Consider the following 19191-nt stretch of genomic DNA (forward strand, 5'->3'; position numbering starts at 1 on the left):
TTGCTGAATCTTTGACTTCTTTGGTGCTCCTCTACTTCAAGTAGTCTTATAGCAACTTCAAGAAGATAATACCTGCATATTGAGCCTGCTCCACTGCAACTTCAGAGGGGTAAGGCTGGTGGCTAAAATCTGCTCCATAGCCAATACATGGAGATAAGACTCACCATCTTCGATCTGCTCTATAGCCAATACATAGAGATAAGATCTGTAATCTTCGGTTTGCTTCCTACAACTCCAGGAAGACAAGACTTGTATCTTCAACCTGCTCTCTGCAACTTCAGAGAGATAAGGTTGGTGGCTAAAATCTGCTCCATAGTCGATATATAGAGATAAGACTCGTCATTTTTTATCTACTCCATAGCCGATACATGGAGATAAGATCTGTAATTTTTAGTCTGCTTCCTGTAACTTCAGGAAGATAAGACTTGCATCTTCAACCTGCTCTCTGCAACTTCAAAAAGATAAGGCTGGTGGCTAAAATCTACTCCATAGCCGATACATGGAGATAAGACTCGCCATTTTTGATTTGCTCGATAGCCGATACATGGAGATAAGATTTGTAATTTTTAGTCTGCTTCCTGCAACTTCAGGAAGATAAGACTTGTATCTTCAACCTGCTCTCCGTAAGTTCAGAGAAATAAGGTTGGTAGCTAAAATCAACTCCATAACCGATACATGGAGATAAGACTCACCATTTTCGATCTACTCCATAACCGATACATGGAGATAAGATCTGTAATTTTCACCGATGTCGCTACACTATCCTCTGGGGAACATGCTCTGCAGACTCTGTTTTATGTTTATGTTTATGCCAAATGATTAGAATGCTAAGACCGAAATGAATTAGATGCTCTTAACCAAATGTGTTATGAATGATATGAATGTAGAAATGAAAATGATTTTTTTTCCTTTTTCTTTTTTTTTTTTAAAACTTTAAGTGTTATCCCTCACTATTCATCAGAGTTTTATCACCATCGTATTATGCTGCCTTCTTGCTTGACTAGCATTTCTCAACAAAACCTAAAAAACAACTCATTTTGCTCAACTGGTTGGCCCCATTGCAACTCCGGGGGCTGTTTCACTTCTAGAACCTAAGGTTTCCCCCTCTTTAAAACCCCCTCTTCCATCAATTCGGTCTATTACCCCACTCCCTGGGCACCATAACCAGATGTGTACGCCCAACATTACATTAATGAGGAATATCATGATCCTCTCCTATGCCTTGGTTGACACAACATCCTGTTTTCGATCAATATCTTTGACTGAAGAGATAATCCCAATTTTAACACAAATATTCCACCCTTAAGTTGGGTAAGTTCTAAATGATAGTCCTATTTCAAGTTCCTGCACCATTTAGAAACTTCCAGAGTAATATACAAAACCTCTTTTGCAAAAGTATTATTAGTCTATTAACCGTTATTTCAATAAGCACGTGAACATAAAGATAAAGATGGACAAAGCTGAAGTTTATTAGGAAAAAGATTCAAGAAAAATAGATTAATCAAGGGAAGCAAATATTTCCAGAGTAGAAAAATAGGTAAAAGGGAACAAAAATGAACATCCCAGATATCGTAGCCTAAGCTCCTCCGCATGAACTCTACGAGGACCATTTTAAGCTTGTCATGTGCCTAGGAGATCTAACGTATTCTGTCGATGCCACAAGACATGCGTACTTCCTCTTCATTAACTCCAGCACAGCAAGACTACCACATGCCCCATCCTTGGTCAAAATTTGAATTGCCCTTTTCAGGTTTTTAATTCAAAACCCATTTGGTCTCAAGGCGCCTTTTGCGGGTTTTCACCTTGGCCTCTCCTTTTCATTTTTTTAGGCGCCCTTTGAAGGTTTTCACCTCTTAAGCGAAGTACTTCTTGACTGAATCTGAATTTACTGGGTTAGGCAGGCTCCTACCATCCATCTCAGTTAATATCAGTGCTCCTCCAGAAAAAGCCTTCTTTACCATGTAAGGTCTTCCCAGTTTGGCATCCATTTCCCTCTGAAATCTTTTTGCATAGGGAGAATTTGTTTCAATACCAAGTCCTCCTCACGGAATACTCTGGGGCGAACCTTTTTATTGTAAGCTCGCATCATTCGCCTCTGGTATATTTGACCATGATGGATAGCTTTCAGTCTCTTTTCTTCAATCAAATTCAGCTGATCATACCGAGACTGAATCCATTCTGCTTCGTCTAGCTTCAACTCTGATAAAAATCAGAGAGAAGGAATTTCGACCTCAATGGGCAAAATTTCCTCCATCCCATAAACCAATGAGTAAGGTGTTGCCCCGGTAGAAGTTCTGACAGATGTTCGATAGGCATAAAGAGCGAATGGTAACTTTTCATGCCAATTCTTATAAGTCTCAGTTATTTTCCCCACGATCTTTTTGATATTCTTATTGGCTGCCTCAACTACACTATTCATTTTTGGGCGATAAAGTGACGAGTTGTGGTGCTTAATCTTGAACTGCCTGTAAACCTCCACTATCACGCTATTATTCAAATTTAACGCGTTGTCAGATTTGATCCTTTTTGGCATGCCATATCTACATATGATTTCTTTTTCCAAGAACTTGCTGACTGTTGACCTTGTGACGTTGGCATATGAAGCAGCCTCCAACCACTTGGTAAAGTAATCGATGACCACAAAGATGAATCGATGTCCATTAGAAGCCTTCGGTGTAATCGGCCCTATAACGTCCATGCCCCACATTGAAAAAGGCCATGGAGAAATCATGACATGAAGGGGTGAAGGAGGCACATGAATCTTGTCACCGTAAATTTGGCACTTATGGCATTTCTTGGCATAGCTGATGCAATCTCATTCCATTGTGGATCAGTAGTACCCGAATCTCATAATCTGCCTAGCCATTATGAACCCATTGGCATGCATCCCGCAGACACCCTCATGGACCTCTTCCAGGATTTTCTTAGCTTCAACATCATCAACACATCTTAACAGTACCTGATCTTTCCTCCTTTTATACAGGATTTCTCCATCCAAGACATAGTCACTGGCTAGCCTTCTCAACGTTCTTTTATCATTTTTCATTGCCTGGGTAGGGTATTCACGATTCTTCACATATCATAAAATATACAAGGATAATCATCTCTTTCCTCTTCGTCGTCTATATTGTATCAATGAGCTGGAGCCTCATAAATACTCATCTGGATCGACTTCATATTCTATCATCCATTTACTCTGATCATGGAAGCTAACTTAGCTAAGGCATCTGCTATCTGATTTTCGTCTCGCGAGAGATAAAAGAAAGTGATATCATCAAACACCTTAATTAGATCCCGAACTAGCTCTCGATAGTTGATCAACTTTGGGTCTCTTGTCTCCCACTCACCTTTTAGCTGATATATCACCAGTGCAGAATCCCCATACACCTTTAACACCCTAATTTTACGTTCGATAGCTACATGGATTGCCATGATACATGCTTCATACTGTGCCATATTATTTGTGCAATCAAAATCCAATTTGCAAGTGAACGGATAATGATCTCCAGCTGGGGATATTAAGACTGCCCCAATTCCATTACCAATGGCATTTGATGCTCCATCAAAATTTAGTTTTTACGGATGATCTTCTGAGGTGTCCTCTTCGATAATTGCCACATACATTAGATCTTCATTTGGGAAATCAAAGTTTAAAGGCTCATAATCTTCCAAAGCTTTGCTGGCTAGAAAATTTGCTATTTCACTCCCTTTCACAGCCTTTTAACTCACATAAACTATGTCGAATTCGAAAAGCAGAATTTTCCATCGGGTCATCCTTCCACTCAAAGCAGCTATTTCCATCATGTACTTTAAAGGGTTTAATTTTAAAATTAACCAAGTCGTATGGTACAACAGGTACTGCCTCAATCTCCGAGTAGTCCAAACCAAAGCACAACATTTTTCAATTGGCGAGTATCTCATTTCACACTCAGTGAATTTCTTACTGATGTAATATATCGCCTTTTCCTTCTTTCCCTTCTCATCATGTTGACCGAGCACACATCCCATTGAATTGTTAAATACTGTCAAATACAATATCAATGGCCTACCAAGGCTAAGTGGCATTAGCACCGGGGGATTGGACAAATACTGTTTAACTTTATCAAAGGTTTTCTGGCACTCATCATCCCACTCGCCTGGGTTGTGTTTCTTGAGAAGGCGAAATATAGGGTCACATTTCTCAGTCAGCTGTGAAATGAATTGGGCGATATAATTTAATCTTCTAAGAAAACCTCAAACTTCCTTCTGAGTGCGCGGTGGAGGTAATTTTTGTATAGCCTTGACTTTGTCGGGGTCGACCTCGATTCCCTTTTCGCTGACTATGAAACCAAGTAGCTTCCCTGACCTAGCTCCAAAAGTATATTTTGTTGGATTGAGCTTTAGCTGAAACATCCTCAATCTCAGGAACAATTTCCTTAAAACCTGTATGTGCTCCTTTTCTGTTCGAAATTTTGCGATCATGTCATCGACGTAAACCTCAATTTCCTTATGCATCATGTCGTGAAATAAGGTTACCATGGCTCTTTGATATGTTGCTCCCGCATTCTTCAACCCGAATGGTATCACCCTATAGCAAAAAGTCCCCCATAAGGTTATGAATGTGGTCTTTTCCATGTCTTCAGGATGCATCTTTATCTTATTGTACCCAGAGAAACCATCCATGAAGGAGAACAGTGAGTAACCTACCGTGTTGTCCACCAGAGTGTCGACGTGAGGCAAGGGGAAGTTGTCTTTTGGGCTAGCCTTGTTTAAGTCCTTGTAATCTACACACATCCTCATCCTTCCATTTTTCTTAGGGACAGGGACGACATTAGCTACCCATTCTGAATAATTAACAACTTGTAAAAACCTGACATCAAATTGCTTTCTGACATCTTCTCTTATTTTTACTGCAACATCGAGTTTTATCCTTCGAAGCTTCTGTTGAACAGGCTTGCACTCTTTTTTTATGGGGACGCGATGCACCGCAATATCAGCGCTTAGCCCAGGCATGTCTTGATATGACCACGCGAAGATATCCTTGAACTCTTGCAGTAAATCAATGAGGTCCTGTCTTGTTTCCTCAGTTATGCAAGTTCCAATGTTCACATCTTTCCCTCTTCCAAGGTCACACCCTCGATTGTCTCTTTAAAAGGTAGAATATATTTCTCTTCCTACTCTACCATCCTTAACAAATCTGAAGGTAAGCTACAGTCTTCATCATCTTCAAAGCCTGAGATCCCTTCAGACACACGTCTCGCTCAAAAAGGAACTCTGGGTTTGTAACAGCGTCACTCATACCATTGGTATCTAGAGACCTATTGTAAGCACGAAAGAATATCCAACAAACAAATGAACCTAAGTATAGCTTTATTTGTATGGTATGATTATAAACGAAATGCAAGAAAAGAAAATTTGCTCAAGATAAAAGAATATTTGCTCAGAATAAGACATGAAAGTGCATTTATATTGAAATAAACGTTTTTAACATGAACCTATTTCACAAAAGATTCTTATTTCTTCTAGGCTTTTAAAACAACAAGTGTGTTTTGAACATTACTCTATATTAGCACTAAAAACTACAGGAATTTCCTCCGCAATCCAATTGTTCAAAACACTTCCAGGCTCATAACAGCGAATGCTTGCCAAGTCATGTTTCATCACTTTCTCTTCAGATATGACATTGATATTCAAATTTTCCATTGCGTCTTCAATTGTTCCCTCTCTTGTCATCTTCAATTCAGGATAAATAATTCCACCCGACATAAATGTATAAGATATATGGGGAAAAGTCATTGATTTCTACTCGACTTCTGCCCCATTCAGTCATGCTTTTCGTCTCTTCTGCCTCCTTTTCATCTCCTTTCTTTTCTGCTTTGTATCTAGCCTATACCCTAAGCCAAAGCGATCTTGTTTGTCAGCTAAAACTGGCACCTCAACTCGTCCATGAAGATACTTTCTAAGTCCTCTTCCGGGCAATGCTCCTTTTCCCACTATCAATTGCAAGCTCATCCTCGTAGCCTCAGATATTCTTGGCATTGGGACCTTGCCCCCTTCAATGATGAAAGTTGCATTTACAAACTCCAATAATTGAAAGGAACACTCAATTGCTTCCTCATCATTTTCTATATACGGTGCACTACTACTAACAGATGCAATAATGTCCTCCTCAACATTTATCGTTATCAAGCAGCCCTCCATCACCAGCTTTAACTTTTAGTGCAACGATGACGGTACTGCCCCTGCCGAGTGAATCCAAGGCCTCCCCAACAAGTAATTATAAGAATGCGTAATATCCATCACAAGAAAATCTACCTCATATGTGTTTGGTCCGATCTGTAGAGGTACCTCAATTCTTCCCATCACTTTTCTCTTAGTGTCATCAAATGCCCTTACTATGTTCTGGCATGTCTTCATATGAGAGCTATCAATTGGTAACCTATTTAATGTGGAAAAGGGCAAAACATTCAGTGCTGACCCATTATCAATTAATACCCCCGACAGTGTATACCCTTTGCAACGAGTGGTGATGTGCAAAGCATTGGTGGATCCCATGCCCCTTAGTGGTATTTCATTGTCACTGAAGGAGATGAAATTGTCGGGGTTTATATTACTAATAAGGCGGTCTAGCTTGTTCACTAAAATATCTTCAGCGACATAAGTCTCGTTCAAAACCTTCATCAACGCATTTCGGTGAACCTCCGAGTTTTGAAGTAGAACTAATACCGATGTGCATGCCGACTGCTTGTGTAACTGTTCCACAACACTATACTCACTGTGTTTTAGGAACTTCAAAAATTCTTTAGCTTCATCTTCAGTTACTAGTTCATTAACCAGTGGTTTTGTCCTCTCTTTCCCTTGTTCAATCATTACGGACTTCCCTTTTCTAGGCTCGACCTTTGTACTTAGCGTGCTGACCAGACTCTCCTCCCCTGGATATGTCACATTACAGTTGTAATTCCAAGACACCCTTTTGTTATCCTTATACGGAAAAGCCGGGGGTCTCTGGATTATAACTCTCAGTGTAATTTTTGCTCCAACTTCATTAATTTTTGGTCTCGAAATGATCACCACTGGGTGATTAACCTCAGTAACCTTCTCTATCAACCCTCCTCCAAGGAGTATACATCTTCTTTCTCAGTGAACTCAAAGAACTCCAGTTCTTTGTTGTCCATTAGAGCCTATACCAAGGCCCTAAATTCATTACATTTTTCTATCTCATAGTCCTCCTCTCCATGGAACTCACAATAGTTCCATGCTTCTCGGGATTTGCTCCCAAAGTCTTGCATGACTAGCCTTTCTCCACTATCCTCTTCAAAACCTCCCTCATCGGGGTTCTCACTTCTGCCACATCCAACTTAATTCTCCTCCCCATATTTTTGACTATTGCGTTTACCCCTTTATCAGTATGACTGGGTAACGGATTTCCTACACCAGGTGCATCATCGAATTTCACAATACCCATGTTGATGAGCCTTTCGACTATCCTTTTAAAAGAGGTGCAGTTCTCTATTGAGTGTCCCGCGATTCTAGCATGATATTCACATTAAACACTTGCATCATACCATTTGGGGTATAGAGGTTGCAGTGGTTTTAAATAAAAAGGAGATACGACGTGTGCATCAAACAAACATTTGTACAACTCCTGATACGTTACTGGAATGGGAGTAAACTGGGGCTTCTCCGTGTTCTGTTTTGTATTGGGCTCCTGCCTTGGCGAAGCTTGTTGGCCCGTGGCTATCACTTTCGGTTGATTTACCATGATTGGTTTTGCATAACCCATATTCACATTGCTGACTTCATTTTTTTTCTTTTTCGGGGCTGACCTCCTGGTGTTTTCCCCTGCCTCTATCTTTTCGCACATTATTGCATTCTCAATCATTTCACCAGACATAACTATATCCGTAAAACTCTTAGTTGCGCTTCCCAACATGTGATTAATAAAAGGTGCCTTCAAGGTATTAATGAAAAGCATTGTTGTTTCTTTCTCCAACAATGGCGGTTGGACTTGTGTAGCAACTTCTCTCCATCTCTGAGCATATTGCCTGAAACTTTCATTTGACTTCTTCTCCATGTTCTGTAATGTGATCCTATCAGGTGCTATGTCGGTCACAAGGCCATATTGTTTCATAAAGGCCTGTGCTAAATCTTTCCACGATTTAACTTGGCTTCGGTTCAACTGATTATACCATTTGGTTGTAGCCCCGGTCAAACTGTCCTAGAAACAGTGTATTAATAACTGATCATTATTGACATGACCAGTCATTCTCTGACAAAATATCGTGATATGAGCCTCAGGGAAACTGGTTCTGTTATATTTTTCAAATTCTGGCATTTTAAACTTTGGAGGGAGTACCAAATCTGGGACTAGGCTTAACTCCTTGGCATCCATTCCGCAATGATAATCAGCACTTTCCAACACCCTAAATTTTTCCTCCAACCACTTGTATCGGTCTTCTAGTCGCTTTGGAAATTCTGCTCCTTCCTTTCCTACTTCCATGACCTCATCAAAATCAGGGACTGTAGGATTTGCATGATTGTCCTCGAGGTTAGAACACGAAGCCGTTGGGAAATTTACCGGTACTGAAGTACCAGTCTGATATTGGGGTTTGATATTGACAGACACCTTTTGCGGAGGCACTGGGGTATTTGTTGGGGTGAAACCCGGAGGGTAAGTAAGAATCCTGCTATCATCCTCAGCATTGACCATGGGACTCTTCCCCTTTTCCGGCTTTTCAACTAGTAGCTGAGTCAGTTCTCTCATCATATTCTTCTGAGATTCCAGCATTTGATTTTTCATATCTTGCTGGATCTTAGCTAATTGCTCTTGCATTTGCACTTGCATCTGTTCCTGCATTTCTTTCTGCATTTGCTCCAATTTTTCCAACCTTTTGTAACACCCCTTACCCGAGACCGTTTCCGGAGTTGAGCACGAGGCATTACTTAGCTTATCTTACCAGTTCGGAGCATAAAAACTAGGTTTGAAAATTTATTTCATTATTCGCAGCAAATCTGTCTAATCGCGCAGCAGTTACTAAATTAATTATAACTTGAGCTACAGAACTCGAAATTTAATCCCGTAAATTTTCCCTGAAACTAGACTCATATATCTACTCACCATAAAATTTTTAGAATTTTTGGTTCAGCAAATTAGTACAGTTTATTAGTTAAAGTCTCCCCTGTGTCACCACCAGACTGCCCTGACCTCTAGTCACTAAAAATAAGTTTTCTCACTATAGGATTTTCATATGAAGTTCTTACTTGTTTCTATAGAAAATAGACTCATTAAGGAATCTAAGCATGTAAATTTCAACTCATAACCATTTTTGTACAATTTGTAATTATTTTCTAAACTCAGAACAGGGGACTCCAAAAACAGTTCTGACCCTATCTTACTAAAATTCACATATCTTAAAATATAAATTTCTTTTTTTTCTACACCGTTATTTTTCCATGAAAATAGACTCAACAAGCTTTAATTCCATATATCATTCACCCTCTAATTCATTTTATACTATCTTGGGTGATTTTTCAAATTCACGTCACTGTGCTGCCTGAATTCTGTTTCTTTGCAAAATTTTATCCTTTCATGATTTCCATGCATAATTTATCACCTAATCTTTCATAACAACAAACACCTTCATCCTTAATCATTTTAATAACCATACATCATCAACTACTTACACATCACTCATTAGCAAAATTATCACTACAAACATACAAAATAACTAAATCCCTATACATGCCATACACAAAACAAAACGTCTAATTATACCGAGTTATTTCTTTGATAGTGTGATCGGCCTCCGACGTTTCCTTCGATCCCCGAGTGGCTAGATAAGTACTATAAGAAGAAGAAAATAAAGAGATTAAGCACTAGGCTTAGTAAGCTTACAAGCAAATAAATCACAACATTCAACATAATGGATAATTATGCATAATATCATCTAACATCATAAATTTCTTTACTTCCCAATTTCTATCTTCTTCTTTATTCCCTTACCTTCTTTCTTACCTGACCTTTCCGTTTTCATAAATATAATCTAATTTTCCTTTGCTGTTAATTCACTGTAATTTAACTCGTATTCTGACCCGTTGAACCACTCGGAATACTAAGGATACTAGGGTCATTCTTGTCTATCAATACCCTGCCAATGCCATGTCTTTGACATGGACTTACATGAATTATTCCTGTCTCCAATGCCATATATAATATGGGCTTACATGGGTCAATCCTGTCTCCAAAGCCATATTTCTAATATGGACTTACATGGCTCATTTCTGTTCTGTCCTGTCAACCCTAATATCCTAACATTCCTAGGGTTCAACCGGGGCTTTCTAACACTTTTCCTCTGTCACTTCACCTTAAATTCGACTTTAAATATTTTCATAACATAAATATATAAATGCTGGAAATTGACAATAATAATGTAAAATAAAAGAATATTGCATTTATTTACTGTAAACTTACCTCGGTACCAATTATAGCCAAATTTACCAACTTAGTCTTCAACTTTATTCTTCCCTTTGTCTAACCTCGAGTTTCGTACTTCTTGATCTAAAATAGTAAATTTAACTTATTTAATAATCACATTCATCAAAATAGCCCTCGACTCTAACTTTTTCAAAATTACAATTTTGCCCCTAAACTTTTATATAATTACATTTTTGCCCCAAGGCTCGGAAATTAAACTTCATCTCTTATTCTTATGTTTTATAACATTCTGAACATTTTTTTTTCCTTCTATGGCAACATCAAATTCTAATTTAATCCCTTATCAATACTAATTTTATTTTTGCATTCTAACTCTATATTCTCTCTTAATTCTTACTATAAACTCAGTTTAATTCTTCAATTTCCCCATAAATCCCTAATTTCGGGATTCTTTCAATTTAATCCCTATCAATTCAAAACTTATATTTTATTTTACAAATCAATCTTTTACTAACTTCTAACTTAAAATTCAATCATTTTAACCTCTAGTTCATCAATTAATTCAACATAACTCATGTCTAACAATCTACTAACTTTCAAAATATCAACATAAATCAAGTAGTATTTATCTCTAGGATTCCAAAAACTCAAAAATTATAAGAAAAAGACTTAATTTGACTTACCAATTGAGCTTGGAACCTTAAAACCTTAAATTTCCCTTTTTCTTTTTCTTTCTTTCTTTCTTTCCTTCCTTCTCTGCCCGTTTTGCTCTCTGTTTCTTTCTCTGTTTCGTCTCTTCTATTCTGTTTCTTTTCTTTCTTTTTTCTATTCTTTCTTTTGTTTTATGTATATAATATAATATAATATAATATATTAATAATAATATAATATAAAACATAATCATTACTATAATATAATAATATTTCTTTAACACATAAAAATCTCATATTTTTATACTTATGCCGCCTCAACTTTGGAAAAAGGCATAATTGCCTATTTGGTCCTTTTAACTTTTCTTTAATCTATAATTAAACTTTTATCCCTATTGCAATTTAATCCTTTTTCATAATTAATTATCGAAACATTAAAATTTCTTAACGAAACTTTAATATTATCCTATTGACACTCCGTAAATATTTATAAAAATATTTACGGCTCAGTTTATAATATCGAGGTCTCGATACCTCGTTTTCGACCCAATTTACCTAATAATTTCTTTTAAATCACAAAATTCACTAATTCAAAAATATTTCTAACTTTTTCATCGAATTTAGTGATCTCAAATCACTGTTCTGACACTACTGAAAATTGGGCTGTTACAACTCTTCCCCCCTTAAAAAATTTCGTCCTCGAAATTTCTCACCTGATACAAGCTATTAAGTCAAATCTTTCTTCACCCCTTTCAATCGAAGTCCATAAAAATTAATCATAACTCATATCACTTCCGAACTCATATCAAAACTCATTTTAGAAATTGATACTATGCCTGAACTTAACTGAGCAGCTCTGATGTTCTCTTGCCATCACTTTTTCACTAGTAGTATGACTACCAAGAAATTTCCAGTAATTGTCTGTCGAAACATAACTGAGAAACCCGAATTATCTTATTTAATACCTTTGAACGAAGATCTTGGAAACCCATCCAGCGATAAGAAAGCAGATAATTTAAACCCATTGTGGGGACCCAAGATGTACTGATTCCATCACTGATTATAACTCAATTGACTTTTCAATGAATAACCCACTCTGATTAAAACAACTGAGTCGATTTTATCTATCAGATAATAACATTTCAGAATAATCCATTCTTCTTGTTGTCAAAACAATCCAGATATACCATATATCATAATCCTCTCGGAACACCAATCGAAAATCTCCACAAATAGCATTTAACTCAAACGAATTTTGACATTCCATTATTGACTTGTTGACATAATTCAGAATTACCTGAGAAATGAAAACCAAAATACAAGTTTGAGCTCAATCTTCCTCCATCTATACTTTTGCCGATGTCAACCCTTTCACGAAAACTAGAAAGGAATTATATATAATATAATATAAAATATTTCAATCATTAACATCGAAGCTTTGAACTATACCGAAGCCACAACTATCAGATAGATTAAAAACCATAATGCCATAATAGAACTGACGTTCCAACCGTATAGATAGAACAATACTTCAACATCAATAATGCACTCCAAAATAGATGAAGAAGACCGAAGTAGTCCCAATAACAACCAGTGCAGTAATACAACTTCTATAATCTGAAATCCTTATCACCGGGTTCCCATGATCAAACCAAGATTTATAACAGTAATAAATATAATTACCTCTGGCCAATGAATATCTTGTACGGATGAACCATGGTTAATAAATAATATTAGACCATAAGAATAACAAGAAAACCGAGATAATAGAATCCAAGATGTGAAGCTATACTAAATTTCCGAGAAGAAAAACCACATTGAATGATAAAGAGATCGATGATATCCCAGAGAAAATCCAAAAGAATATCCCAGAGAAAGTCCAAAAGAATATCCTAGAGAAAATCCACAAGAAGAATATCACTTGTACGCACTAGAAATAGTTGTGATAAAGACAATATAAATTCCATATATATATATAATTCGGAGCTTCAACCAGTAGAAATAGAAAATCTTTTCATATGAGTCTTATCATCAAATCTTCTATCGAACATAATAGATTAGAAAACCAAAGAAAGATAGAGGAATCTCAATCATGAATCAACCAGACTAATAATAATTTCGTCTAACAATACGATTAGCCAACCTTGCTATATGATAAGAATCATATCTGAAAATAAATAATTGCATATACCTCTGAGGATAAAAGAGCATATAGAATACCCATATAGAATACCCAGAAGAAATCGTTGTAAGATACCCGACTATAACAACTGCATTCAGATATGGTTGCAATTTTCAACACAATCCCACTGATTACTAAAGTCATCAATAATCTCGCATTATCCCAATCATTAAAGAAATCAATTCAGAAGAAATTCCGATTAACCTGCTCTTTAAATTTTATACCTGAGTAAGTCGATTACTCGTGAATAGCTTCTTCCTTAATAGCGACATTGCAAATCCCAATAATCATTTAAAAAAAATCTAATATCCTTTTTAGATCTCTCTTTACTTGCTATCCCATCCACAATTCTGACTGCATTATTATTCCTTCAATTATTGAACTCTTCAATTACACACTTGTAAACTTAATGAATACAATTCTTGTAAATTCCTTTGTACAGGTGAGGGGGTGAAGGTCGTAAAGCCTCAAAATTTGACTCTCATATATATATACACATAACATGACTTTTATCGTCAATATATTCATTACAAACATTCATTTCATACCTTATAACTCTTTACTCATATAGGCAACTCCCCTTTCTCTATCAAATACTCAAATATCATTTTCATCACTGTCGGAACTAGATCAATTGGAGACATTTTTGTCTATTAGTAAAACATTTCTCATTTATCAAGGTTACTCTTTTAAATGTATAAATGTATATTTTCATCCTTATCTATAAGGATTACTATTTTAAATCTCCATACAGAACTAAATAACATTTACTTATTCACAACTTTAAATTATTTTATTACAAATACATACTTCTTTATTCACAGCTTTGTAACTTATTTTTCCTTTATAATCATTCATCATTGAATCAAAGACAATCTTTTATCTTGTAACATTTTTTTTTAGCAGAGGCCCAGTAGGCGAAACAGAACACTTAGGAAATATATGATTGATATAACATCTGATGGCACCGTCCCTTCTGCGGGAATAGGTGCATTACTCTCTACTTCATCTGTACTAGCTCGTTCAGGATCCATAACTATAAAAGAAAACATTTTAAAATCGTCAGGAGTCGTCACACTATCAAAATATATAAGTATGGCATGTATAGGTAGACTCTTATTCTTACTGAGTATTTCCGAGAACCGACTAAACCTGCTCTGATACCAATAAAATGTAACACCCCTTACCCGAGACCGTTTCCGGAGTTGAGCACGAGGCATTACTTAGCTTATCTTACCAGTTCGGAGCATAAAAACTAGGTTTGAAAATTTATTTCATTATTCGCAGCAAATCTGTCTAATCGCGCAGCAGTTACTAAATTAATTATAACTTGAGCTACAGAACTCGAAATTTAATCCCGTAAATTTTCCCTGAAACTAGACTCATATATCTACTCACCATAAAATTTTTAGAATTTTTGGTTCAGCAAATTAGTACAGTTTATTAGTTAAAGTCTCCCCTGTGTCACCACCAGACTGCCCTGACCTCTAGTCACTAAAAATAAGTTTTCTCACTATAGGATTTTCATATGAAGTTCTTACTTGTTTCTATAGAAAATAGACTCATTAAGGAATCTAAGCATGTAAATTTCAACTCATAACCATTTTTGTACAATTTGTAATTATTTTCTAAACTCAGAACAGGGGACTCCAAAAACAGTTCTGACCCTATCTTACTAAAATTCACATATCTTAAAATATAAATTTCTTTTTTTTCTACACCGTTATTTTTCCATGAAAATAGACTCAACAAGCTTTAATTCCATATATCATTCACCCTCTAATTCATTTTATACTATCTTGGGTGATTTTTCAAATTCACGTCACTGTGCTGCCTGAATTCTGTTTCTTTGCAAAATTTTATCCTTTCATGATTTCCATGCATAATTTATCACCTAATCTTTCATAACAACAAACACCTTCATCCTTAATCATTTTAATAACCATACATCATCAACTACTTACACATCACTCATTAGCAAAATTATCACTACAAACATACAAAATAACTAAATCCCTATACATGCCATACACAAAACAAAACGTCTAATTATACCGAGTTATTTCTTTGATAGTGTGATCGGCCTCCGACGTTTCCTTCGATCCCCGAGTGGCTAGATAAGTACTATAAGAAGAAGAAAATAAAGAGATTAAGCACTAGGCTTAGTAAGCTTACAAGCAAATAAATCACAACATTCAACATAATGGATAATTATGCATAATATCATCTAACATCATAAATTTCTTTACTTCCCAATTTCTATCTTCTTCTTTATTCCCTTACCTTCTTTCTTACCTGACCTTTCCGTTTTCATAAATATAATCTAATTTTCCTTTGCTGTTAATTCACTGTAATTTAACTCGTATTCTGACCCGTTGAACCACTCGGAATACTAAGGATACTAGGGTCATTCTTGTCTATCAATACCCTGCCAATGCCATGTCTTTGACATGGACTTACATGAATTATTCCTGTCTCCAATGCCATATATAATATGGGCTTACATGGGTCAATCCTGTCTCCAAAGCCATATTTCTAATATGGACTTACATGGCTCATTTCTGTTCTGTCCTGTCAACCCTAATATCCTAACATTCCTAGGGTTCAACCGGGGCTTTCTAACACTTTTCCTCTGTCACTTCACCTTAAATTCGACTTTAAATATTTTCATAACATAAATATATAAATGCTGGAAATTGACAATAATAATGTAAAATAAAAGAATATTGCATTTATTTACTGTAAACTTACCTCGGTACCAATTATAGCCAAATTTACCAACTTAGTCTTCAACTTTATTCTTCCCTTTGTCTAACCTCGAGTTTCGTACTTCTTGATCTAAAATAGTAAATTTAACTTATTTAATAATCACATTCATCAAAATAGCCCTCGACTCTAACTTTTTCAAAATTACAATTTTGCCCCTAAACTTTTATATAATTACATTTTTGCCCCAAGGCTCGGAAATTAAACTTCATCTCTTATTCTTATGTTTTATAACATTCTGAACATTTTTTTTTCCTTCTATGGCAACATCAAATTCTAATTTAATCCCTTATCAATACTAATTTTATTTTTGCATTCTAACTCTATATTCTCTCTTAATTCTTACTATAAACTCAGTTTAATTCTTCAATTTCCCCATAAATCCCTAATTTCGGGATTCTTTCAATTTAATCCCTATCAATTCAAAACTTATATTTTATTTTACAAATCAATCTTTTACTAACTTCTAACTTAAAATTCAATCATTTTAACCTCTAGTTCATCAATTAATTCAACATAACTCATGTCTAACAATCTACTAACTTTCAAAATATCAACATAAATCAAGTAGTATTTATCTTTAGGATTCCAAAAACTCAAAAATTATAAGAAAAAGACTTAATTTGACTTACCAATTGAGCTTGGAACCTTAAAACCTTAAATTTCCCTTTTTCTTTTTCTTTCTTTCTTTCTTTCTTTCCTTCCTTCTCTGCCCGTTTTGCTCTCTGTTTCTTTCTCTGTTTCGTCTCTTCTATTCTGTTTCTTTTCTTTCTTTTTTCTATTCTTTCTTTTGTTTTATGTATATAATATAATATAATATAATATATTAATAATAATATAATATAAAAACATAATCATTACTATAATATAATAATATTTCTTTAACACATAAAAATCTCATATTTTTATACTTATGCCGCCTCAACTTTGGAAAAAGGCATAATTACCTATTTGGTCCTTTTAACTTTTCTTTAATCTATAATTAAACTTTTATCCCTATTGCAATTTAATCCTTTTTCATAATTAATTATCGAAACATTAAAATTTCTTAACGAAACTTTAATATTATCCTATTGACACTCCGTAAATATTTATAAAAATATTTACGGCTCAGTTTATAATATCGAGGTCTCGATACCTCGTTTTCGACCCAATTTACCTAATAATTTCTTTTAAATCACAAAATTCACTAATTCAAAAATATTTCTAACTTTTTCATCGAATTTAGTGATCTCAAATCACTGTTCTGACACTACTGAAAATTGGGCTGTTACACCTTTGATCCATAGCTTTTGTCTTTTTTCGTGTGTAATATTGATGTTCCAAGGTAACTATAATATAATTTTTAATCAGGATTCTTTTGTGAAATTTAATGTACATGATGCGATGAGATGCAAATGCATGAAATGAATGCAAAACTAAAGAGATGTCGATTCAGATTCAATTCCATTTAAAAAACTTTATTAAAAAGCAAAATCCTTTACATAAAATAATCACATATACAGATTAGCCCTAATGCTCAAAGTTTTAACTTTTTTAAGAAGGCAAGCTAGCTCACGACCCCGGTCTGACTCTAACTCATACTTCACACTTAGGACATCAGCCTGAACCTCTAAGGTCTGTAAATAATCAGTCACTTCTCAAATCTGAGCCACAACTTCACCCATGATGTGATCTCTATCTTTGACCTGGTCTTGCGATTGACGGAGCTGTTCCTTCCACTGCTCATTGTTCGACTCAAGTAATTCAATTCGAAACTCACAGGTTTGTAGTACAGTATCGAGCTCTTCTACCTTCCCTTTTAAATCTTCAATCCTACTCAGGCTGGCTCTTAATTCAATATTAGAGTTACGACCAGGGTGCTGATACAGGGCCTTTTCTAGCTTCGCTACCCGAGCTACCAACATCTCTTTCTCACATTGGCCTTCAACCAAGCTCTTCTCCAAGGCACTTTCACGTGCTCGAGCATCATGAAACCTCTTCTTCCACTAATCAACTTTAGCCTTTTCCGCTTGAATTTCCTGTCGCCACTGCTCTGACAACTTCCCCAACCCGGCAGTTCTCATTGACATACGTAGCTTCTTGTAATCAGTTTTCAAACTGTCCAGGTCTTCATCAACCTTCCTTTTCCCTTTTCTCAACTTCTCGGCCTCGAGTTTCTGAACGTCAGCATCCAATCTCAAATGCATCTTTTCCTCCTCTAATTGTTCTATCTTTTTCCCTAACTCTGCATTTCTCTCTTCGAAGTCCAGTTTTACGATCTCAAGCTCGGAGGGAATTACTTGTAAATATTCTTCCATCATACGAACATCCTCCAAACTCGGCTCGAGGATATTATCATTAACTCTTTTACTCAACCACCCCTTGTATTCAGGAGTCATTATTGATCCAACAGCCAATTCGGCGCGTCTGTTTCCAAGCATCAGAAATCTCTTGAACCGCCGTCTTATAATTCTTCTCCCTATACGCGAACTCACTCTAGGCTAATCCATGTGTCATCGGTATAAACTGCCTTGACCTGTATTGTCTTAAAATGAGCAAAGGGGCATATCCAGCAGCTCCCCAAATTTCAAGTAGGGTTACCCAATCAAAACTCCCACACCGATAGATGATCTCATCAGGAACAAACCAAGGAACTCTCCACTCAACATTATCTTCCTGAAGATTTCGAAGGAGCACGATCCAATTTTCTTCTGATATGTCATCTCTCTTAGACATGGCTGCTATCTCCTTTAACGGGGAGTAACTCTTGGAAAAACCCAATAGGAAACCTTATCCACCTTCTAGAAATGGCTGTGGAACCAAGCCAACAATAACTGTGCACACCCTATAAATCTACCTTCACTTGTCCTCCGATATGCACTCAAGGATCTGAATGTCAGCAAGAATTGCTGGCACCGGTGAGACCCCTTTGTCAAGTCGATCAAAGAAACCGGCAACTGCTTCATCTATATACCTTAAAGCCTTGGGGAAAATCACCAAACCATAGATACTCAAGGCGAAGACTTCAACTTTCCTCATTGTATCTGGATGTGCTACGATCAGGTCCCTCAAACTTACCCAAGGAATACACGTACCATCACCCTTTTACTGAATTCGAGCTGTAACCCATTGTTCACTCATCCCAGTGATACTCATTAACTTCTTTACAAAAACTGGGGCACTAGTAGCCTTGGAAT

The sequence above is a fragment of the Gossypium hirsutum genome, chromosome A06 (assembly GCF_007990345.1).
Source record: "Gossypium hirsutum isolate 1008001.06 chromosome A06, Gossypium_hirsutum_v2.1, whole genome shotgun sequence".
Lineage (NCBI taxonomy): Eukaryota > Viridiplantae > Streptophyta > Magnoliopsida > Malvales > Malvaceae > Gossypium > Gossypium hirsutum.